Genomic DNA, 25701 nt, shown 5'->3' with positions numbered 1-25701 from the left:
AGGCTGGTTTCTGGATTAACCTGGTGTGGTGGTGCAACTTCCCCCTCTTTGGTCCCTCAGTGCTTGGTGCAATTCCCCATCCCTGGGGGGGCATACCAACATAGGAGATCATGGCCCAAAGGGAGGTGATATCAGAATTTGCAGATCTAGCAAGTTCTGGACTTGCACAACTGGTGGAAAGTACTGGAATATTCCATCATTTGAGTTGGGCCAGAGTGGAAAAATACCTGATGAAAGTCAATTATCTTGGACCCTATAAGTAGCGATTCTAGTGAGACCCTTTGAGCTGTCCTGGATCACAGCGGGCTGTGATCAGCAACTCCCCTGAGTCGGGACGCCACTTAGGCAAACACCTTGAGGACTGGAAGGCCAGGGAGTGTCAACTCCCCTCAAGTCTCAGTTATCGCCCGCTGAGGAATGCCAATGCATTGTGAGTATTTACTCTAAACTCAAAGAGGGAAATTTTAACTATAGGCTAGCCTCTCTTTCATCCACCTCTCTATATACACATTAGCTCTTACGAGTGTGGATGTTCTTATATTTTACTGGATCCAAATATTTGTCCATGCATGTGTAAAAGGGGCACCCGTCGACTCACTGGAGTCGCCCATTGTGAAGGGACCTTTAGTCCTAATAGTTAAAAACTCGGGTGTAGGTGTGTGTGCAACCCTTTAAGCACTGTGTGTTTTTATGTTCGTGCTTATATATATATGTTGATTTAGGATACCTTATAGTAAGTTAGTGTGAATCTTGCCATCTTTGAATCTGTAATTAAGTCACTGTTCAATTATTTTATTGAATCATCTTGTAAATCCTTAAATCGGTTAGTGATTAAGTGCTGCTAAAACTTAACTCTTGATCTACCTCAAATAATTTTAATAATAAATAAATTTTAAATTGCTACTAAATCACAACTGTGTCAAATATTTCCATCTGCAACACCCAGGGTTTTTTTAGCCTCTCTTTGTGAATGGAGCTGAATAACATAATAAGCTTCCTAACTTGTAGAAAAACAAATTTTAGGATAGGAGTGAAATGAAATAAAATCTCCTATCAGTTAAAAAAAAAGTTATATAAAAGTGCAATACTGAAAACATGTATAATAGAATGAATTACCACTTTGAATAGAGACCTCCAGTTGTACAAATAGGAAGAAACAATAGATACTGATCTACACATACTCCAGCTCAGATACATCTACCCTTGTTATTCTGCTTCTCTAGGAACTTGCAAATAAATTTTACTTCTGTAAAATCTTAAAACTTTATAAATTTTACCACACTGTAAAAAACAAAAAACAATAAAGTTTTGATAAGCAGATAATATCTAGATTTAGCTTCCTTGGAATTTTTAATTTTCTTAGAGGAAACCCTATCAGAGGTAGTTGAACTAGACAAAATAAAACAAAACAAAAGAAAATAATCTTCTATAATAATGCAACTCGACATTATTCCACACTGTACTTTAACAAGTATTCCTGAAAGATGCTAAACTATAAGTAAAGAAACTTGAACAAGAAGCTTCTATAGATCAAAACTGAATTTTTCAAGTGCTGTTTTCCAAGGTATCATTTTATTATATTTCTATGATCAGGGACCAGAGTTGCCTTGAAGCGATCCATCTGTTGTCTGAACAGGAAAAACACTTCATCCTACTTGCTGGGACATACCACTTTCATTTCAAGTTGTATCTAAGTAATTCCATAAGCGGGACAATACTAAACTTGACTAAACACAATTTGGAGGCATGAGTGTATCTTTAAGTATATGTAACGTAGTTCATTTTATAAAGAAAAATTACAAAAGAAAGATGTTTCTGCCTTTCAAAAGAACAAGAAGTATATTAAGGAAGCTTTTGAATTCTTCATAACGTCCTTTGAAATTGCATTCCAAGGTACTGTGGTGGGTTGATCCTGGCTGGATGCCAGGTGCCCCCCAAAGCCACTCTATCACTCTCCTACTCAGCTGGACAGGGGAGAGAAAATATAATGAAAGGCTGGTGGGTCGAGATAAGGACAGGGAGAGATCATTCACCAATTACCGTCATGGGCAAAACAGCCTCAACTTGGTGAAAAAAAATTTAATTTATTACCAGTCAAATCAGAGTAGGGTAATAAGAAATAAACCGAAATCTTAAAACACCTTCCCCCCACCACTCCCTTTTTCCCAGGCTCAATTTCACTCCCAATTTTCTCTACCTCCTCCCCCCGAGCGGCACAGGGGGACAGGCAATGGGAGTTGCAGTCTGTTCATCACATTGGCTCTGCTGTTCCTTCCTCCTCAGGTGGAGGACTCCTCACACTCTTCCCTTGCTCCAGTGTGATGTCCATCCCATGGGAGACAGTCCTCCACAAACTTCTCCAACGTGATTCTTTCCCACGGGGCTGCAGTTCTTCATGAACTGCTCCAGCATGGGTCCTTTCCACAGGGTGCAGTCCTTCAGGAACAGACTGCTCAAGTGTGGGTCTCCCATGGGGACACAAGTCCTGCCAGTAAACCTGCTCCAGCATGGGCTCCTCTCTTCACGGTGTCACAGGTTCTGTCAGGAGCCTGCTCCAATGTGGGCTCTCCACAGAGTCACAGCCTCCTTCAGGCATCTACCTGCTCCAGTGTGGGGTCCTCCACGGTCTGCAGAAGAATATCTGCTTCACAATTAACCTCCATGTGGTGCAGGGGGATGTACTTAGAATCACAGAATGGTAGGGATTGGCGGGACCTTTGGAGATCATCTAGTCCAACTCCCCTGCCAAATGAGGTTCACCTAGAGCAGGTTGGACAAGAATGCATCCAGGAGGGTTTTGAATATCTCCAGAGAAGGAGACTCCACAACCTCTCTGGGTAGCCTATTCCAGTGCTCTGTCACTCTCACAGTAAAGAAGTTTTTCCTTATCTTGAGATGGAACTTCCTATGTTCCAGCTTGTGCCCATTGCCCCTTGTCCTGTCACCAGGCACCACTGAAAAAAGACTGGCCCCATCCTCTTGACACCCACCCTTTAGATATTGATAAGCATTGATGAGATCCCCTCTCAGTCTTCTCCAGGCTAAACAGACCCAGGTCTCTCAGCCTTTCCTCATGAGAGAGGTGCTCCATTCCCTTGATCATCTTCATAGCCCTCCGCTGGACTCTTTCCAGCAGTTCCCTGTCCTTCTTGAACTGGGGAGCCCAGAACTGAACACAGTACACCAGATGTGGCCTTACCAGAGAAGAGTAGAGGTGGAAGACGACCTCCCTCAACCTGCTGGCCACGCTCTTCTTGGTGTACCCCAGGAGACCATTGGCCTTCTTGGCCAACTTGTTGTCCACCAGGACTCCCAGGTCCCTCTCTGCAGAGCTGCTTTCCAGCAGGTCAACCACTAATCTGTAGCAGTGCATGGAATCATAGAATCATAGAATAATAGAATGGTTTGAGTTGGAAGGGACCTTAAAGATCATCGAGTTCCAAGCCCCCCCTGCCATGGGCAGGGACACCTCCCACTAGACCAGGTTGCTCAAAGTCCCATCCAGCCTGGCCTTGAACATCTCCAGGGATGGGGCATCCACAGCTCCTCTAGGCAACCTGTTCCAGTGCGTCACCACCCTCACAGTAAAGAATTTCTTTCTACTGTCTAAGCTAAATCTCCCCTCTTTCAGTTTAAAAACATTACCCCTCATCCTATCACTACACTTCCTGATAAAGAGTCCCTTCTCCATCTCTCCTGTAGGCCCCCTTCAGGTACTGGAAGGCTGCTATAAGGTCTCCATGGAGCCTGCTCTTCTCCAGGCTGAACAACCCCAACTCTCAGCCTGTCCTCATAGCATAGGTGTTCCAGCCCTCTGATCATCTTCGTGGCCTCCGCTGGACCCATTCCAACAGGTCTGTGCCCTTCCTGTGTTGAGGACTCCAGAGCTGGACTCAGTACTCCAGGTGGGGTCGCACCAGAGCAGAGTAGAGGGGCAGAATCACCTCCCTCAGCCTGCTGGCCACGCTTCTTTTGATGCAGCCCAGGATGTGGCTGGCTTTCTGGGCTGCGAGCACACATTGCTGGCTCATGTTGAGCTTCTCATCCACCAACACCCCCAAGTCCTTCTTCTCCTCAGGGCTGCTCTCAATCCATTCTCTGCCCAACCTTTATTTGTTCCTGGGATTGCTGTGACTGAGGTACAGGACCTTGCAATTGGCTTGGTTTAACTTCATGAGGCTTGCACGGGCCCACCTCTCGAGCCTATCCAGGTCCCTCTGGATGGCGTCCCTTCCCTCCAGCGTGTCAACCGCGCCACACAGCTTGGTGTCATTGGTAAACTTGCTGAGGGTGCACTCTATCCTACTGTCCATGTCTCCAACAAAGATTTTTAACAGCACTGGTCCCAGTATTGACCCCTGAGGAACCCCAGGGGTTATTCCTCCCCAGGTGCAGCACCCTACACTTGCCCTTGTTGAATTTCATCAGCTTCCTCTCTGCCCAACTCTCTAGCCTGTCCAGGTCTCGCTGAATGGCGGCACAGCCTTCTGGTGTGTCAGCCACTCCTCCCAGTTTTGTATCATCAGTAGCAAACTTGCTGAGGGTACACTCCGTCCCCTCATCCAGGTTGTTGATGAATATATTGAAGAGGACTGGACCCAGTACTGACCCCTGGGAAACACCACGTGTTACGGACCTCCAACTATACTCTGTGCTACTGATCACAACCCTCTGAGCTCTGCCGTTCAGCCAGTTCTCAATCCACCTCACTGTCCACTCATCTAACCCACACTTCCTAAGCTTGCCTATGAGGATGTTATGGGAGACAGTGTCAAAAGCCTTGCTGAAGTCAAGGTAGACAACATCCACTGCTCTCCCCTCATCCACCCAGCCAGTCATTCTATCATAGAAGGCTATCAGACTGGTCAAGCATGATTTCCCCTTGGTGAATCCATGCTGACCACACCCAATGACCTTCTTTTCCTCTACATGCTTAGAGATGACATCCAGGATGAGCTGTTCCATCACCTTTCCAGGGATGGAGGTGAGGTTGACCGGCCTGTAGTTTTCTGGGTCCTCCTTCTTGCCCTTTTTGAAGACTGGTGTGACATAAGCTTTCTTCCAGTCCTTGGGCACCTCGCCTGTTCTCCATGACCTTTCAAAGATGATGGAGAGCGGCAAGATTTTGGTAGCAGGTGTGATATAGGAGTGGCTTCTGTGAGAAGCTGCTAGAACCTTCCCCTATATCCGACAGAGCCCATGTCAGGTGGCTACAATACTGACCCGCTGCTGGCCAAGGCTGAACCAATCAGCAACGGTAGTAGTGCCTCTGTGATAAATTATTTAAGAAGGATGTTGTCATGGGTTGAGAGACGCAGGACTAAATTTTCTTCTAAGGCTGGGGAAAACTGCACTTTTGGAAGACTCCAGTGTCTGAATTCATGAAAATATTTACTTTATAGCCAGCCAGGCTCTGTGGGATTCAAGGTCTCAGTGTTTTCGAGCCTTGCCAGGTGCAAGGACAAGGAGGAGCAAGGCCTGGGCATTTGACTCAGGCTGGTTATTTCATACCATAAATGTCACATTCAATATAAATTGGAAAAGTTTGCTGCATAGTTCTCTCTCCCTTGATGGCAGCGGTCCAGACAACTCCTTGCCCTGGTGCCGGACCCTTGAGGCCTTCCTTTCCTCCCGAGGCCGTTCCACTCGCAGGGTCTGACATTTGCTTTCCACTGCTGGGATTGCAGAGGTTCCCGCTGATATAATTGGCTGAGTATAGTTCTTGTATATCTTATATCAGTATCGGGATTAATACTGGTTCTTTGGTATTATTGTTAATTATTTAGTCTTATTCTATTAAATCTATTTATATTTCAACCCTTGTGTTTCTTTGTGTTCTCCCTTTCCAGGTGGGGAGGGGTCATCGGGTGCTGGAATAATTGTCTAAACGACAATAGATTGTTATGGGTTTTCTCAAACCATAACAGGGAGGAAAATAAACCTGCTGCAGAACTGCAGCCAGGAAAAAGGACTGAAAATATGCGAGTGAAACAACTCTGCAGACAACAAGGTCAGTAAAGAAGGAGGGGAAGGAGGTGCTCCAGGCGCCAGAGCAGAGATTGCCCTGCAGCCCATGGTGAAGACCATGGTGAGGCAGGCTGTCCCCTTTCAGCCCATGGAGGTTTACAGTGGAGCAGATATCCACCTGCAGCCTATGGAGGACCCTATGCCGGAGCAGGTAGATGTGCCCGAAGGAGGCTGTGACCCCATGGGAAGCCCACACTGGAGCAGGCTCCTGGCAGGACCTGTGGCCCCGTGGGGGGACCCACGCTGGAGCAGTCTGTTCCTGAAGGACTGCACCCCTGGAAATGACCCATGCTGGAAAAGTTTGTGAAGAACTGTAGCCAGCTTTTATACTGAGCATGGGGCAGATGGGATGGAATACCCCTGTTGGTCAGGTTTGGGTCACCTGTCCTGTCCACTCCTCCCCACCGATGTGGACAGTGGACGGATCCAATTTATTGCCCCCAGGAGCTTCTGCAGATCATTTAAAGTTTTCACAGTTACTTGCAACTTTACCTGTTGCGGAACAATCATCTTTTGTTCCATAATTCGCCACCCTAAGTAATTCCAAGGTGCTGTTTGTTGTATTTTTTCGGGGGCTATCTGTAACCTTGCAGTTTGTACTTGCTGATATAACATCTTAAGCACGTCCTGCATAGTCTGTTGAGCTTGCGCCGCAACAAGAATATCATCCATATAATGATAAAGTACAACATCAGGAAAGGCTTTCCTAACAGGAGACGGGGCTTTAGCTACAAACCATTGGCATATGGTGGGACTATTTTTCATTCCTTGAGGGAGGACTGTCCAATGATAGCGCCTGTAAGGTTCACTTACGTAAATTGACGGCACCGAGAATGCGAATTTTGGTGCATCATCTGGGTGTAGGGGAATAGTAAAAAAATAATCTTTCAAATCGATAATGGTGAGGCACCAATTTTGGGGGATCATGGTGGCTGATGGCATACCGGGTTGTAACGTGCCCATGTCTTCCATTGCATCATTTATTCTGCGCAGATCATGCAATAAACGCCATTTCCCGCTCTTTTTCTGAATAACAAAAACAGGTGAATTCCACGGACTAGTAGTTGGGACAATATGTCCCTCCTTTAATTGTTCTTCCACTAATTCATTAAGGCGGCGCAACTTTTCACTAGCCAGGGGCCACTGCTCCACCCAGACTGGATTGTTGGTTTTCCATGTAAGTTTTAAGGTGGGTTGCGCTGCAGTGGCCCCCAGGAAAAATTTGACCCAATATTTACTCCCCACTGACTCATACAATCGTGACCCCATAAGGTAGTAGGTGTGGCGAGCACAAAGGGGCGAACCGAGGCCACACGGCCTTCAAGACCTTCAATTTGAATTAAATGTTTGCTCTGAAAGGGTATGGCATGTCCACCTATGCCCATTAACATTTTACCCATTTGAATTAATGGCCAGTCTGTAGGCCATCGATCCCTTGAAATGACTGTGACATCAGCCCCAGTATCTAAAATCCCATCTAAACAGATGTAGCCTTTTTGCTGCAACGACAGCTTGCATTTCATCACCGGCCAACCGGTAGTAACAGGTTGTGTCCACAAAATCTGCGGATGCCCGGTGGAACCAAACCCCGAGTCCCCCCTTTCTGTCTGGCTAGTTTTAGGGGGACAAGCAGAAAAGTAAACAAGTTGCGCAATGCGGGCAGCCCGGGGGACGGTGCATGGTGGTGTCGGAGTCCAGGCCATGATTTTTATTTCCCCCATTGTCGTGGTTTTGGCCGAATTTACCGAAACCAGACCGACAGATGGCACTTCCCCTCCCCTCTTCCCCCCCTCAAAAGAGAGAGAGAGGAGAGAAAGAGATAAGGAGATTCAGAAGTTTAGAATGAACTAAACTACTTTAATGAAGAATTAATATTAAAATAAAAATAAAGAAGAAAATAATGAAAAAGATACAATATATACAAAACCGTATCAAGCTCCCAGGATGACAGTCACGTCACCGGCAGGCACTGGGGAAGTCCCAGACTGGACTCAGTGACAAATGGGAACTGGATTCCAGCTCTGGAGTCAGGAACACACAGATCAGGATCAAAGGCAGATGAACAGACAGAGTCCTCTCTGGACGTCGGCCATCGCAGGAAGGGGGTTGACCCTTTGATCCCTCAGCTTTTATACTGAGCATGGGGCAGATGGGATGGAATACCCCTGTTGGTCAGGTTTGGGTCACCTGTCCTGTCCACTCCTCCCCACCGATGTGACCCCTCTACGTTTTTTCCGTTTCCGACCCCCTAAGGGGGCAAATAACGAAATTGGCTGACCTTGGTTGTTATAGCAATAAGTATAAGCAAGGGCCTCCCTGCATACCATTCCTTGGCATGGAGCACAAACACTGGTCTTATCATTCTGAGAACGAGCAGTTTTCTCCACAATATGCTGTTAATTTCACAGAGTTAGAGGAGGCCTAGCTAGGATGTAAAGTTACAGAACAGAAAATTGGTTCGGTTTTACTTCAAACCAGGACACCCGTGTAGTCCGTGTCGATGACACCAGGGAGAACAAACAGACCCTGTAATGTGGTGGAAGATCGGCCTAAAAGCAGGGCACTTTTACGCCCGCCTAATGGCCCATGGACACCAGTAGCTATCAGGGAGACGCAGGAATCTGTAAGAGTTACTGATTTGGCGGCTGCCAGGTCCACTCCGGCACTGCCGTGGGTTCTTGCACACAGGCTGGAAGGGTTTGAAGAGGCGATGATCCTGGAGCCATTTGTGTCCTGGCGTGGTCCCAGGCAGGCGCGCTCCGCTGGCGGTTTCCCGATAACGGCTTGCCATCCTTATCATATTTCGAGCGGCATTGGTTCGCATAGTGCCTACCCTTCTTGCATCGCAGACAGATATTTGGAAGTTTAGGCTTTTGTGCATTATGGCAATGTTTCTCAATGTGCCCTGGCTGGCCGCAGCCAAAGCATGTTTGATTGCCAACTTTCATTGTAGCAAAGGCTGCTGCCATAGCCTCAAACTTATGCTCCAGTGATCCTATCCGGTTACGTGCTTCTATCATTTGAATGAGGTTAGGGTTTTCTAAAGGACGCAATACACACTGACAGTCTGTATTAGCATTTTCTACCGCCAATTTTAGCAAAATAATATTTCGGGCTTGCTCATTGGGTACTTGTTTATCTAAGCTTTCTCGCAGCCGATCTATAAAACTCATGTAGGATTCTTTCGCGCCTTGTTTGATTTCCGTAAAGGACTTCTGTGGTTTTCCCACATCGGGGACTTCTAAGAATGCTCGATAGTCCAGATTTTTAACATCATTGAGCACGCCTCGTGGTATTTCTTGAGCTTGGCGATGGGGTGGTTGGAAGTTACCCGTCCCCGTTAGATGTTCCATCGTCATGGCAAAAGCAGGGTTGCATGGACCCTGGTCCACATACTCTAGGCGCTGCATTTCTAAGAGACGCCTCCACGCAGCCTCCCGTAAAGTATACTGTGTACCAGTAAGGATAAGCTGCGCAAGGGTTTTACAATCATGGGGGGGTCAGAGTATATGATTTCATAATGGAACCCAACATGGAGGTAGAGTACGGTGATGACAAACCATAATCAAGCATTCCCCTTCGGAGTTCCTTAATAATACTAAAATTCAGACCTTCCCATTTCGAGACCTGATTCTCTTCATAAATTACCGGTGCAACAATTTTTTCTGCTACAGCTAATTCCCCAGCTGCTAATGCTTCCTGCCGAACCTTTCTCCAATTATCGTGTGGGTCGGGGGGAACAGATTGGGTTCTTTATCGGGATCAACTTCTCCCGGGTCAAAAGGGTCCCCAGGCTGATCTTCCAGGTCTTGGCACAGCAAAGTAGTCGCGGGAGCGGGCGACTCCGTTTTTGGACCGCAGTGCTCACCTCCCTCTGTGCGCCTAGCGTCTTCCTGTTTTTTAAGCATTTCTAGGATCTTTCTCCAAGGAGTTAAAAGCTCCCCCGCCAACTTGTCTGAATGTGTGGCTCTATCCCAAAGTTTCACACCAGCTTCATCCCATACCTTTGTGGTGAAAATGGAAGCAGCGTCTACACCTGGGCACATCACAGATACCCATTTCAAGAGTTGTTTTAACGAACGTGGGTCGACTGCAACATCATGTTTTTGTAAAAGACCCTCCATCAATTTAAGCACCGATTTTTCTTCACTAGAAGCATTATTCCCCATAGTCCCCCACGACTCACCTCTCTCAGAAGAGATGATTCAAGCCGGCTCCTGCTTCCTTTCAGCAGCACTTCAGTTCCGTGGGGCTTGCCACCAGCCAGTCTCTTTTGACTCGGTTATTCGCGCCTCACACGGGGCACCATTCGTGGCAATTAGCAACACGGACTCCGCCGGAGAGTGAAGCGAAGACCTTTATTAGCATCACAAATCTCTTTTTATATCTTTCAACACACAGCTAGTATTATTCCATTCCCTAGTCTCACAAAACACATCGGTACTTTCCCACTGCTACTACCTTATCATAGTTTTCACAACATGTTCCATATATGGTATACACAAAGACAGCACGCGGACGTCGCCTGCTCGTCCTTCTCAGGAGCTGTGTACTGGCTGCTCCGTTTACTCTTCCCATGGTTTTCTGCCCACCAGTGCGAGGATGTCATCAGTGCTGTTCCCCAGGTCCACATCCACAGCTTCTTCTTCCTCCACATCAGCCCACGAGTTTTGCCTTTTTATTCCGATTCTCCCCTCGCGGGAGGATGTTGGGGGGGAGCCTGAAAGAGCGGCTGCCACGTGGTTCTTTGTTGCCACCTGAGGCTAAACCACAACAGTCCTTTTTGGCGCCCAACGCGGGGCACTCGGAGGGTTGAGATAAAGACAGATCTGACCAGAGCGTGTTAAAACAAATTTGTTATATGCATTTATTATATTAGTAAATAGTTGCTGGTCACAATGTTGCTTCATTTGTTCTCATGGCTGTGTTATGTAAATTCTTACATGCTCGATGTACTCCCCGTGATGATGTTTATCACCTCTGGGAGAGGGATCAGGATCATAATTTTGCTGTCCTGTGTGATATCAACTTATGATATGATAGCATCACTGTTCAGATGGTTATGTTGGGGTGTTTATGTGGAACTGCTGTCCTGCCCATACCTCGGATACCGTCTCTCAGAATTTATTAATAATCAGACTCAGTCTATGGGGGAAGCAGGGGGGGGATACTTTCACCAGCTCTTTCACCTACGCTTTCTCTTTCATGCTGCATATGCCAGTTTTTGTGAATTTTGAATACTTTTGGGACACGCAGACCAGCTTGGTCTTATTGCTAGGTCTCCTGAATGTGTTTCAGTTCTTGTTTAGGGTTAAGCAACTATTTAAGACTACCACCCAGAGATCTGCCCTGAGGCTGGAGAGTCATGGATGGCATGGCATGTGGGAGAATATGGGCACGTATCCAGAGAGCTTTTCACCTCCAATGGTTTGGGACTTCACCCCCGAACAATTACAGGACCCTGATAAAGTGATAGCATATTTGAAAGGAACATGTGGTGGCTATTCAGAGAGGCACAACTCACCGCACTGTGCTGGGCCCTGGCCAGTATCTACCAAGCATTGCTCAATGTTGCGCAGCATCCTCAGGAGAAAGAGATCGAAACCGGGCCGACAGGCAGTGTGTCTACTGCCACCCCTGCGGAAGGCACTGCGGCTACTCCAACCCCAGTGGTAGGCGCTGTGGCTACTCCAACCCCTGCGGCAGGGGCGGCGGCTACTCCAACCCTGCTGGCAGGCACTGCAACTGAAACAGAAAACCAACCCATGCCCATATCAGTTGCCCCTATGCAGAAGAAGAAATACACCAAGAAATCAGTTCGCTCGGTGAGGGATGATGATGATCCAGGGTCATCACGAGAACAGGAGGAAGAGGCAGAACCAGAGATAAGCACCCGATCCCTATCCCTGAGCGAGCTGCAGGATATGACAAAAGATTTCAGCCAACTTCCAGGTGAGCACATTTTCACCTGGCTGCTACGATGCAGGCATAACAGGGCCAGTAGCTTGGAATTAGAGGGTAGGGAAGCCAGACAGCTAGGATCCCTGTCTAGGGAAGGGGGCACTGACAAGGCAATTGGGAAAAAGACACAAGCCCCCAGCCTTTGGAGGCGACTGCTGTCAGGCGTGAGGGAAAGATACCCCTTCAGTGAAGATGCTGTATGTCATCCAAGCAAGTGGACCACCATGGAGAGAGGTACCCAGTACCTGAGAGAATTAGCCGTGCAGGAGATGATTTATCATGACCTGGACAATGCACAGTTTCCCACAGATCCTGATGAGATCCAATGCACAAGGTCCATGTGGCAGAAGTTTGTACGGAGCGCACCATCATCATATGCCAACTCATTAGCAGTGATGGAATGGAAAGGCGAAGTGGGACCAACGGTGGATGAGGTGGCTGCCCAACTCCGGCAATATGAAGAAAGTCTCTCTTCTCCCCTCGTCTCAGCTGTGGAGAAACTGTCCCAGAAGGTCCAGCAACTTGAAGAGAATATGTCCTGCTCACGACCTGTACGAGCCAGTATCTCAGCTGTTAGGAACAGACGTTTCTCCACTCAAGACAGAGAATACAGGGGGTACACAACACGAGGCACCCTGTGGTTCTGCCTGCGTGACCACGGAGAGGACATGAGGAAGTGGGATGGACAACCTACTTCGATCCTACGGGCACGGGTACAGGAGTTGCAAGGAAGAACAACCACAAAAGGGGATCCCTCCAGGAAGAGTGCCGCCCCAGTTTCCAGCGGGCAGTTCCCCAGACAGAGTAGAAGGCCTGATCTTACTTCCAGTCCTCCTGAAGGAATTTCCAAGTCTTTTCTGCAAGAAGCGAGTAACGGATACTATGACCAGGATTAGAGGGGCCCTGCCTCCAGCCAGGTGGGGCAAAGGGACAACCGGGTTTATTGGACTGTGTGGATTCGATGGCCTGGCACATCAGACCCACAGGAATATAAGGCTCTAGTGGACACAGGCGCACAGTGTACCCTAATACCATCAAGCTATAGAGGGACAGAAGCCATTTGTATTTCTGGAGTGACAGGGGGATCCCAAGAGTTGACTGTACTGGAAGCTGAAGTGAGCCTAACTGGGAATGAGTGGCAAAAGCATCCCAACGTGACTGGCCCAGACGCTCCATGCATCCTTGGTATAGATTATCTCAGGAGAGGGTATTTTAAGGACCCGAAAGGGTACCGGTGGGCTTTTGGCATAGCTGCCTTGGAGGCGGAAGAAGTTAAACAGTTGTCTCCCTTGCCTGGTCTCTCAGAGGATCCTTCTGTTGTGGGGTTGTTGAGGGTCGAAGAACAATAGGTGCCAATTGCTACCATAATGGTGCATTGGCGGCAATATCGAACTAACCGAGACTCTCTGATTCCTATCCAGAACTTGATTGGTCAACTAGAGATTCAAGGAGTGATCAGCAAGACTCGCTTACCCTTTAAGAGTCCCATATGGCCGGTGTGGAAATCTAATGGAGAGTGGAGGCTAACTGTGGACTATCGTGGCCTGAATGAAGTCACGCCACCGCTGAGTGCTGCCATGCCGGACATGTTAGAACTTCAATACGAACTGGAGTCCAAGGCAGCCAAGTGGTATGCCACAATTGATATCGCTAATGCATTCTTCTCAGTCCCTCTGGCAGTAGAGTGCAGGTCACAGTTTGCTTTCACTTGGAGGGGTGTCCAGTACACCTGGAATCAACTGCCCCAGGGGTGGAAACATAGCCCCACCATTTGCCATGGACCGATCCAAACTGCACTGGAACAGGGTGGAGCTCTGGAACATCTGCAGTACATTGACAACATCATCGTATGGGGCAACACAGCAGAAGAAGTTTTTGAGAAGGGGAATAAAATAGTACGAATCCTTCTGAAAGCTGGTTTTGCCATAAGACGAAGTAAGGTCAAGGGACCTGTGCAGGATATCCAGGTTTTAGGAATAAAATGGCAAGATGGACGCCCTCAGATCCCGATGGACGTGATCAATAAAATCGCAGCTATGTCTCCACCAACTAGTAAAAAGGAAGCACAAGCTTTCCTGGGCATTGTGGGTTTTTGGAGGATGCATATCCCAGATTACAGTCTGATTGTGAGCCCTCTGTATCAAGTAACCCGGAAGAAGAACGATTTTAAATGGGGTCCTGAGCAATGACAAGCTTTTGAACAAATTAAACAGGAAATAGTCCATGCAGTAGCTCTGGGGCCAGTCCGGGCAGGACAAGATGTTAAAAACATGCTCTACACTGCAGCCGGGGAGAACGGCCCTACCTGGAGCCTCTGGCAGAAAGCGCCAGGGGAGACTCGCGGTCGACCCCTAGGGTTTTGGAGTCGGGCATACAGAGGATCCGAAGCCCGCTATACTCCAACAGAAAAGGAGATACTGGCAGTGTATGAAGGGGTTCGAGCTGCTTCGGAAGTGGTTGGTACAGAAGCACAGCTCCTCTTGGCACCTCGGCTGCCGGTGCTGGGTTGGATGTTCAAAGAAAGGGTCCCTGCCACACATCATGCAACGGATGCTACATGGAGTAAGTGGATTGCACTGACCACGCAGCGAACTTGAATGGGAAGCCCCAGTCGCCCAGGAATTCTGGAGGTGATTATGGACTGGCCAGAAGGCAAGGATTTTGGAATGTCACCAGAGGAGGAGGTGATGCGTGTGGAAGAGGCTCCACTGTATAATGAACTACCAGAAAATGAGAAGAGAGATGCCCTGTTCACTGATGGGTCCTGCCGGATTGTGGGAAAGCATAGAAAGTGGAAGGCTGCCGTGTGGAGTCCTACAAGACGAGTTGCAGAAGCCACTGAAGGACAAGGTGAATCAAGCCAGTTTGCAGAGGTGAAAGCAATTCAGCTGGCTTTGGACATTGCCCAGCGGGAAAAATGGCCGGTACTTTATCTCTACACCGATTCATGGATGGTGGCAAATGCCTTGTGGGGGTGGTTACGGCAGTGGAAGCAGAGCAATTGGCAGCGCAGAGGCAAACCTATCTGGGCTGCTGAATTGTGGCAAGATATTGCTGCCCGGGTAGAGAATCTGGTTGTGAAAGTGCGTCATGTAGATGCCCATGTACCCAAGAGCCGGGCCACTGAGGAACATCGGAACAACCAGCAAGTGGATCAGGCTGCTAAGATTGAAGTGGCCGAGGTGGATCTGGACTGGCAACATAAGGGTGAATTATTCATAGCTCGATGGGCCCATGACTCCTCAGGCCATCAAGGAAGAGACGCTACATATAGATGGGCTCGTGACCGAGGGGTGGATTTGACCATGGACACTATTGCACAGGTCATCCACGAATGTGAGACATGCGCTGCAATCAAGCAAGCCAAGCGATTAAAGCCTCTTTGGTATGGAGGACGATGGCTGAAATACAAATATGGGGAGGCCTGGCAGATCGATTATATTACACTCCCACAAACCCGTCAAGGCAAGCGCCATGTGCTCACAATGGTGGAAGCAACCACTGGATGGCTGGAAACTTACCCTGTGCCCCATGCCACTGCCTGGAACACTTTCCTGGGCCTTGAAAAGCAAGTCCTGTGGCGACATGGCACCCCAGAGAGAATTGAGTCGGACAACGGGACTCGTTTCCGAAACAGCCTCATTGACACCTGGGCCAAAGAGCATGGTATTGAATGGGTCTATCACATCCCTTATCATGCACCAGCCTCTGGGAAGACAGAACGGTACAATGGACTGTTAAAAACTGCACTGAGAGCAATGGGTGGTGGGACTTTAAAAAATTGGGATACACATTTAGCAAAGGCTACCTGGCTAGTTAACACCAGGGGATCTACCAACCGAGCTGGCCCTGCCCAATCAAAACCTCCACGTACTCTGGAAGGAGATTGTGACGAAACGGGAAAAAGGACTTCACTGAGAGGTTCAAATTAGCAATTTATTTGGACTTCACTCACAGGTCCAATACGTCACTATTGCGAGTTCTATGTGTACAATGGCGATTACACTATTGCAATTTAAAAGCAATTCGCGGAATACACTATTGCAACCTACAAGTGATCCCGAAAAGTAACAACACAAACCACAAGCGCACTAGATTATTAATACCTTAAAAGAGTGCACAAATCACGATCTTAATAGCATGCCATATACCATACGTATGTTTCTTTATCACTTACCCTTTCTCTCAGGTAAGGTCGCTCAATCCCTGGGAAGTTACCCTGTACAGCGTCCTGGACAAGGGGGTGATGAATCTCCCACAGGCCAGCTGTATCGTTGGAAGATTACCCCCATTTTCCTCCTCAAACCTTGCGGTTTATATTTCCTGATTCTGTGGGGGTGCAGGATTATGCCTGAGTGGATTACACTATCTGGGATGTTTACCTCTGGTGGTGTGATGGCTAAGTCTCTGTAGCCAGTTTTGTGATGTCTAGCACTCAAAGTCATGGGACTAGTGGTGGGATGGGACTCAGGGCATTTTATTTGTTAAGGGAGTTAAGGCTCCATTCGGTTTCGGTTCTTATTGTGATGCAATCTTGAGACAACCCCGGGCTGAGCCGTTTTTGCAGCTCCCCCCAAGTTATCTCTGCACAGACAAGGCAAGGCAGAGATGAAGCTGAGTTGGATGACAACTCCCTGCATCTCACCTATTGTGCTCTGGAACAGGTTTGGCTGGGTGCTCCCATACAGAGATAAAGCCCCCATAGTGCACATGAAGAATATGTTAGGGAAGACAGTCTGGGTTAGTCCTGCCTCAGGCAAAGGCAAACCCATCCGTGGGATTGCCTTTGCTCAAGGACCTGGGTGCACTTGGTGGGTGATGCGGAAGGATGGGGAAGTTCGATGTGTACCATACGGGGACCTGATTTTGGGCGAGAATAGCCAATGAATGAAACTGTATGATGTTAATTGCTAAATGACCCTGCCACTGTACATCTCATTTCTGTAAATGATTGGTTGTACTATAGTAAGAATCACCCAAACTAATGAGAAATGGACTCTGATGAAAAACCAAGTAAAGTGAGCAGTGAAGGGATCAGAACTGACTTCAGCAGCTGGTGTCCAGCAACTTCACTGAGATAGACATCTTCAACCCATGGACCATGGACATGAGCTGCACCGGATACATCAGCTGCAAGCCCCAAAAATACAGCATGCGACAGTCCAGCCCCACACACACCATCTTGCCTGCCCCGAGAGACTGTTCTAACAGATGGTGACGTGCGGAAAGCAGACTCCACAACCTGTGGGGTTGATAAAGTAGGTATGTTTATTCGGCGCTGGGCAGCACGGGGGGTCGCCCCACCACAATCGTGCGCACCCACCGCGGCAGTTAGCTTAAGATTTATACAATCACACTTTACATATTCAAGGGACGCCTATACATATTCATGACCTTTCCCCGAAAAGGCGGTCTTTATTACAATGAGTTACGAGAAATCATTTTCATAGTCTCCGCCTTTAACTCCTCCCCGTTGCACATGCGCAGTGTCTCCTGGTGGTCGTGGGCCGGGGGGGGGTGTGTGTCTCGGGGATGAAGGCCATGTCTTCCTCGCTGTGTACCTCTCCCTTTTAATGTTAATGTGTTGCTCCAGGCCACGGGGTTGGGAAACCAGAGGATCGCTCTGTCAGGACGACTGGGTTCCTTCTTTGAATACCAATTGTTCCCTTATCTCCCCGCGAGGCCGATGTGACCACTTTATGGTTTCAACACATCCTTTCTTTTGCCTAAACACCTTATCAATGGCTTAAGGCGATAGATACACAGCTTAAGCCAAGCAATGGCCCTGCCATTAACCCTTGAGTGTTATCTCCCTTATCAATCCCCCCTTTTCTAAGAGATTAGTAAATTCTTTTACTTATTCCTACAGCATGTTTTCTTTCTCTAAGCATTTCTTAAAATATTTGCCTGACTCGACTTTTTGTCGAAGCTGATGCTTCTTCCAAAGTTCATAATCACTTGTGGTTCCTTTTGCACAACACATAAAGCATCTAAGTAAAGTGCAAATCATAATCCCTAAGACTATCATTGTAATTAATAATACAAACAGCTGTTTCAACCAAGCAAAGTCAGGCAGCCACGAGGTTAATTTTTACCAAAGATCAGAAAAACCAAGTGAAGTATCATCTTGAGATACTTGATGTAGTACCCTTGACTGTTGCCAAATTCGAGCAATGTCCGTTCTGGCCAACCTGAAAAGGTTGTCTCTTTTCGGGCCTGTCATTTGAATGGGAAAATCCCAGAAGCGGATGTAAAACTCAGCTTACTTGGACGGTGTTACCACAAGGGTTCAAAAACAGCCCTACTATATTTGGTAACCAACTCGCAAAAGATCTTGAGTCCTGGGAAGCCCCGCCTGAGGAGGGGAAACTGTTAGAATATGTGGACGATATCCTGATTGCCACCAAGACAAAGGACGCTTGTATGGCCTGGACAGTGAGTCTGCTAAACTTTTTGGGGCTCCAGGGATACCGGGTATCCAAGAAGAAGGCCCAAGTAATGCAGCGTAAGGTGATTTATCTGGGCTATGAAATCAGTGCTGGACAAAGGACTTTGGGACAGGCCCGAAAAGAGACAATATGCCAAACTCCGAGACCGCAAACAGTGAAAGAGTTACGAACTTTCCTGGGAATGACTGGGTGGTGCCGATTATGGATCTATAACTATGGACTGCTTGTTAAACCCTTGTACGCACTAACAACCACTGAACAGCAGCACCTTGATTGGAACAAAGAGACCATACAGGCCTTTGACCTGCTAAAAAAGGCCCTGATGTCGGCCCCAGCCTTAGGACTCCCAGATGTGAGTAAACTGTTTTTTCTTTTTTCTCACGAGAAGCAGGGGATTGCCCTGGGAATACTAGCACAAGATCTGGGCCCGTATCGACGAGCAGTTGCCTACTTTTGGACGCAACTGCAAAGGGTTGGCCTGGATGCTTGCGAGCGGTCGCAGCCGTAGTAATAAACATCCAGGCAGCCCAAAAATTCACCCTGGGCCAGAAAATGACTGTGTTGGTGTCCCATACAGTATTAGAAGTGAAAGGCGGACACTGGCTCTCCCCACAAAGTTCCTTGAGATGTCAGGCTATAATGGCAGAACAAGATGATGTGGAGATTGTAGTCACTAACATTGTCAATCCAGCCTCTTTCCTCAGTGTGTTATAGTTGAATTTTAAGACAAATCGAGTCCGAAATAGATTTATTAAATATTTATTAAGGTAGGAAAGCAAAAGCAGCGCTGGGCGGCCGGGGAGTCGCAGCTCCACCAAAGACTCGCAAATTCAGGCAAGCTAAACAACTCCTTTTATCTTCACAGAGGTCGATTGCAACATCTTCCGTACGCCCCTCGTCTTCTTCCGAGGGGCTTCTTGCTTGGGGCAATTTCGATAAGATATCGTCACAGAATCAGCTTATACAATCTATTCTTTTCAGGGTTGATTGGTACAATGGCACACGTTAGCAAGATATTAACGGTTTAACATTCGCTCAAGGTAACACATTCTGATGACACTGTGGTTAAGCCTTTCTTGTCAAACAGGGTGTTCCCATGTTTGGTGTTGCCAGATAACATTGTGGACGTGTATCTTCTGGTTAAATAGGAAGTTCTCAAGACTGCTACAATGGGTTCGTTCCTCTTGCTTAACCTGTTTGATCAGCAAATTACCCTTAGTTACTTATTACAATCCCCCCTTTTTTTTATTTATAAGTGATTTGCTGATCAAACCTAGACAATACCTCACAAGCGGCATCTAATTCAGGATTTTCGTTTGGTATAATTTTCATTTCCAGTTCCGATTGCTTCATCAGCATTAGCTGCACTTTTTCTAACCTGCCTTTAAAAAAGATTACAAGTTTATTAATGACACAGGGTCCAAAAGTCAGAGCCAATAGTAACATTATGAGGGGTCCCGCCAAAGTAGAAATTAAGGTAGTCAGCCATGGTGACCAAGATTCATACCAGGAGGACTGAGCCTCTCGTTCCCGTTTTCTTTTCTCTAATCCTTCTCTCAGCTTAGCTAACGAATCTCTTACTACCCCTGTATGGTCAGCATAAAAGCAACATTCTTCACCTAGGGCAGCGCATAATCCTCCGTTTTGCATGAACAAAAGGTCCAATTGAAGGGTTGATGTTTATTTTCTAAAGTCGTGGTAATTAATACCATTAATAGGATACCAGCTTTCATTTCCCCCACTGTTCAGTACCTCTCTGCCTTCCTCGTCTACTCTTTTGCGGAGAGCAACGGGATATTAATATCTTCTCGGCAGCAGCAGGTAGTCTTCAGGGGGATTTTGCTGTTATCCTGTCAATAATTTCCAAGGTCTAAAGAGTTAGTTACCTCTCAAATATATTTCCACCTGTTTGGTTGTTGTGCCCGTTTCCAGGCAAATCTTATAACACACTGTCTTAAAACTCTATACCAGTCTGTTTCATATATTTCCCAAAGCTCGGGTATTGACAATTCCCACCCACAAAATAATTTACGAATCTCTGCTTGAGCCCGTTGTTCCCTGGTATGTGTCAAATTATTGCGACATTTCATACAATAAGGTTGTCTCCTAAATGAAACACAGGACCATTCTTTATCGCAATTTAAACATCGGCAAACAACCCAACATAAATGTCCGGAAGTGGGGTGTTTCACGCAGGGTATTCTACGGAGATCTCCTATACTGGGCGATTCAGGTATTTCTGTCTCTGTTTCACAGCAAAAAGGAAAAACCTGAGGAGTTCCTGTCAGTTTGTATAATCCAGCCCCCCCCGTTTGGTCAGGTATTCTCTCCTCACTCCAAGGTGCAAAATATACTTTTTGTAGGGTATTTCCAGGTGGTATTTGGAACCATTGATGTAAACTATTTCTTGCTTCCCTTCTGGAGTGGTTCATTTACCGGTCTCGTTTTTCCTTATCTTCATTCGGAGGTCTCCTGGTTCTGACGTTACGGTCCACCTTTCTGGGAAGATAGGTCCCTTAATTCTGCTGGCATGAGTCCATCCTTTTTCTGCTGTCCGTACAGCCGTATCTGTGGTAAGTAAAACAACAAAGGGTCCTTCCCAACGGGGTGTTAGGGAGGTTTCTTTCCAGGTTTTGATTAATACCTGGTCTCCAGGCTGGATTTGGTGTATGGAAATGTCCAAGGGAGGTCTTTGTACTACCAAACCCTTCTTTCTTAGTTCCTGTCTCCTTCTTGTAAGTTCTAAAATATATTCTGTTAAAATTTTATCCTCGACCTTTGGGTGCTCTACTAATAATCCAAAGTCATAAGGCATCCCATACAACATTTCAAAGGGGGATATACCAGTATCTGTCCTAGGTTGAGTTCTAATGTAAAGCAAGGCCAGCGGTAGACATTTAGTCCAATTCATTTTTGTCTCCACCATAAGTTTGGTTAGGTGTTTCTTTATTTCCCCATTCATTCTTTCTACTTTCCCGGAACTTTGTGGGTGCCAGGGAGTATGGTATTCCCATTTTGTACCAAACAATTCAGTTGTTTCTTTAATTATTTTGGATGTAAAATGTCGGCCTCGGTCTGAGTCAATTACCGCAATAGTTCCATACCTCGGAATAATTTCTTCCAAGAGGATTTTAATAACTGTCTTTGCAGTAGCCCTTATCACTGGGAAGGCTTCTACAAAGTGCGTAAGGTGATCAACCAAGACTAATAAATACTGATATCTCCCAACCTTCGGTAATTCAGTAAAATCCACTTGTATTTTCTCAAAGGGCCTTTTAGCCAGTTCACGACCCCCTTGAACCTTCTCCCTAAGTTGTCGTTTATTCACTTTGTGACAGGTTAAACATCCCTCTAAGATCCTTTTGGCTAATCCGTATATTCCGATGCAGGCATATTTTGTTTCAAACTGATCCACTAAAGCCTGAATTCCCCAATGGGTTTTATGGTGTAATTTATTTAGTATTCCTCTGGCTAATCCCTTTGGAAGAATTTCCCTACCATCTGGTAGCAGCCATTTATCACCATCTCTTTTTGCTTCAATTTGTTTTAGCTTATCCAATTCTTGGAAAGTGAAAGTCTTCTCTATTTTTAGCCTCTCAGGTTCCTCTCCCAAGGTCTGAACCATTAACAGGGCAGCCCGTTTTGCCTCTGTGTCGGCTAGATTGTTTCCTCTTACTGTATGGGTTAGTCCCTTCTGATGTCCTTTTACATGGACTATGGCTATCTTTAGTGGACCTCTTAAGGCCTTTAAAACTTCTTGGATTAGTTTTTCATGGACTAATCCCTTTCCCTGGGTGTTAATTAAGCCCCTCTCTTCCCAAATTTTTCCAAAGGTATGCACCACCCCAAAGGCATACTTTGAATCTGTATAAATGGTTCCAATTTTATTTTCTAAAAGTTTTAATGCTCTCATCATAGCATATAACTCACATGCTTGTGCGGACCAAGCTTTATTTAATGGTCCTGACTCTTTTATCTGAAAGGTATACCCGTCCACAATAGCATATCCCGATTTTCGTTGTCCTTCAACCACTCGTGAGGAACCATCCACAAATAATTTCTCCCCTTCGCCTAATTCATCTTCCTCTAAATCCTCCCTTATCTTAGTTTGCAAATTTATTAGTTGGAGACAGTCATGTGTCAAATCTTCCCTAGGTTCCCCATATAAAAATTGGGCAGGATTCTGAACAGAGGTGGTTTCCATTTCTAACCATGGGGAGTTAATCAAAATTCCCTCATATTTTAGTATTCGACTGTCTGTAAGCCACTTATCAGCTCGTTGTTGCAATACTCCTCGAATGTTATGGGGGGTGTATACCTTTAGTTCACCTCCTAAGGTGACCTTTCCAACTTCTTCTACCAATAATGCAGTGGCCACTATTGCTTGTAAACAAGTGGGCCACCCGCGGCTTACAGGATCTAGTATTTTAGAATAATATCCTACAGGCTTTCTCTGCCCTGCCCACCCTTGGGTCAGAACCCCATAAGCTGTCTCGTTATCCACATTGATAAAAAGTTGAAAGGGTTTATGGATATCGGGTAAACTGAGGACAGGTGCTTCCACCAGGTTTCTTTTCACGTTCTCCCAGCGCTTCTCATCTTCAGGGGTCCATTTTACTAACCCATTTTTAGTTAGCTTTTCGTACAAGAATTTTACTTTACTGCTGTAATTTTCTATCCACTGTCGACAATACCCTAACAATCCCAACAGCTGTCTTATCTGTCTTTTATTAGTGGGCGCTGTTAGGGATAAAATTCCTTTCACTCTTTCGGGATCTAATTTCTTGTGTCCCTTTGTGAGCCAATGTCCCAAATATTTTACCTCTTCTTCAGTGAACTGCAATTTGGACTTAGAAACCTTTAACCCCTTGAGGCCCAAAAAGTTTAATAATTTGATGCTCTCATTTCTGACTTCTTCTTGAGTTTTTCCTGCAATCAATAAATCGTCTACGTATTGAATCAGGATTAATCCCTGACTTAATTTGTAGGATTCCAATAATTGTTCCAGAGCTTGTCCAAACAAATTTGGGGATTCTGTGAATCCCTGGGGCAAAACAGTCCACCGTAATTGTTGTTTTCTATGGGTTCTGGGGTCCTCCCACTCGAAAGCAAAATAGTCTCTACATTCTTCTTCTAAGGGACAGGCCCAAAAAGCATCTTTTAAATCTATAACACTATACCATTTATATTCTGGACTTAACCGATTAAGTATAGTGTGTGGGTTAGCCACCACAGGGAACCGGGTAATGGTTCGTTCGTTTATGGCTCTCAGATCTTGTACTAAGCGATAAGACCCATCCGGCTTCTTTACGGGCAATATGGGAGTGTTGTGAGGAGACATACAGGGTTCTAAAAGTCCTTGGACCAAAAGTCTCTCAATTACTGGCTGCAACCCTTCTCTCCCTTCTCTGGAGATGGGATACTGTTTTATCCTAATTGGCTGGTCTGGGTCTTTTATAGAGACTGTGATCGGTTTGATATTTAATTTTCCCACCGATCCAGGGCTATACCAAGTTTCTGGATTAATCTTGGCTTCATCTTCAGCGGTTAATAAGCATAACTTTACTTTTAACATCTCTTGGTCTACTTCCAAATTAATTCCTAATTCCACCATCAGGTCTCGTCCCAAAAGGTTATATTCAGCTTCTGGGACCAATAAAAATGTTCCCACCCCATCTTTATTTGGGGCTTCTATTGCTACATTCCTTATCAGGGGCACCTTGAAAGGTTCCCCTTTTGCACCAATTACTTGGAGTTTATCCTTTGATTCAACACATCCAGATGGTAACTTTTGGACGGTTGATCTTTCGGCACCCGAGTCCACGAGGAACTCGAACACTTCATGCTGAGGACCCAATTTCAATTTTATCAAGGGCTCGGTAACCTTAGGGGTCCCCAGCAAATAGAGCCCCTGACCCCCCTAATCTTCCTTAAAAATCTCCTCATCCTGCATTCTTTTCCGACAATTTCTCTGCAGATGTCCCTTCCTGCGACAATAAAAACATTCTATGTCCTGCGAACCAAATCTCCTTCTTCTCGGTTCTACTGGGCCCTTCCAGGGACTTTCTCTTCTCTTTCCCTGACTTTGCCCTTCCCTTACAGCAGCCATCAGGATTCTGGCTTGTTTCTTCTGACTTTCTTCTTCCCTTCTCACATACACCTTCTGAGCTTCTCGTAGTAACTCATCTAACCCCCTCTCCTGCCAGTCTTCTACTTTCTCTAACTTTCTTCTTATATCTGTCCAAGATTTAGCTACAAATTGAGTTTTCAGCAGGGCTTGACCCACTTGGCTATCGGGGTCTAACCCAGAATATAGCTGTAAACTCTTTCTCAATCTTTCCAGCCATTCGGTGGGGGTTTCATCTTTCTTCTGTTGTTCATTAAAGGCCTTATTGATATTTTGCCCTCTAGGTACAGAATCCCTAATCCCCTGAATTATCATATCACGGAGATCAACCATGTTATTTCTATGTGCGGGGTCTTGATTGTCCCAATTGGGCCTCTGTAAGGGCCATTTTACATCCCCGGCGGGACCATGCTGATGTCTCTGATCCCAGTGTCTCATGCCTGCCATTCTGATCATTCCTCGTTCTTCGTTTGTGAACAAGATCTTTAAAATAGACTCCATCTCGTCCCAAGTATAAATGTTAGGCCCGAGGAATTGATCAAAACGTTCTGCTACCCCTAATGGGTCCTCTAACAAGTGTCCCATTTCTTTCTTAAATTCCCTCACATCCCCGGAGCTGAGGGGTACAGATACAAATCCAACTCCGGGTTGTGGTCCCCCCATAGCAGTCTCCCTTAAGGGATACAATAAATTTTCCTCCCTTCTTTCTCTGATTTGACTTCTAGTTATTCTTCGATTAGAAGGAGGAGTCTCTTCCTCAGGTTCTGTAGGTGCTATTGGAGGGAGATCTTGCTCAGGACCTTGTGGTGGCGGAGGAGGGGGGACATAGGGTGGGGGGGACACTGGAGGTTCGTCTATGTCCCACCTTTTCTTTTTATCATTTTTCTTTTCCTTTAATGGAAACAAATTAGCGGCCTGAGCCGTGCTCAGGATCCATAAAAAGGCATATTCACTCTCCTCCTTATTAAATGGTCGTTTGTTGTTAACGTATATGTTTAATTGTTGGCATATCCAATCCTCTAAGGATCCATGAATTGGCCAATATAAATCTTTTCTTATCTGTTTTCCTCCCCATATTTCCATACAATAATAGATCAATTTCTCCTTGGATTTCCCTTTTAGGGAAGGGGAACTATC

The sequence above is a fragment of the Numenius arquata genome, chromosome W, assembly GCF_964106895.1.
Source record: "Numenius arquata chromosome W, bNumArq3.hap1.1, whole genome shotgun sequence".
NCBI lineage: Eukaryota > Metazoa > Chordata > Aves > Charadriiformes > Scolopacidae > Numenius > Numenius arquata.
This window is presented reverse-complemented; position numbering follows the sequence as displayed.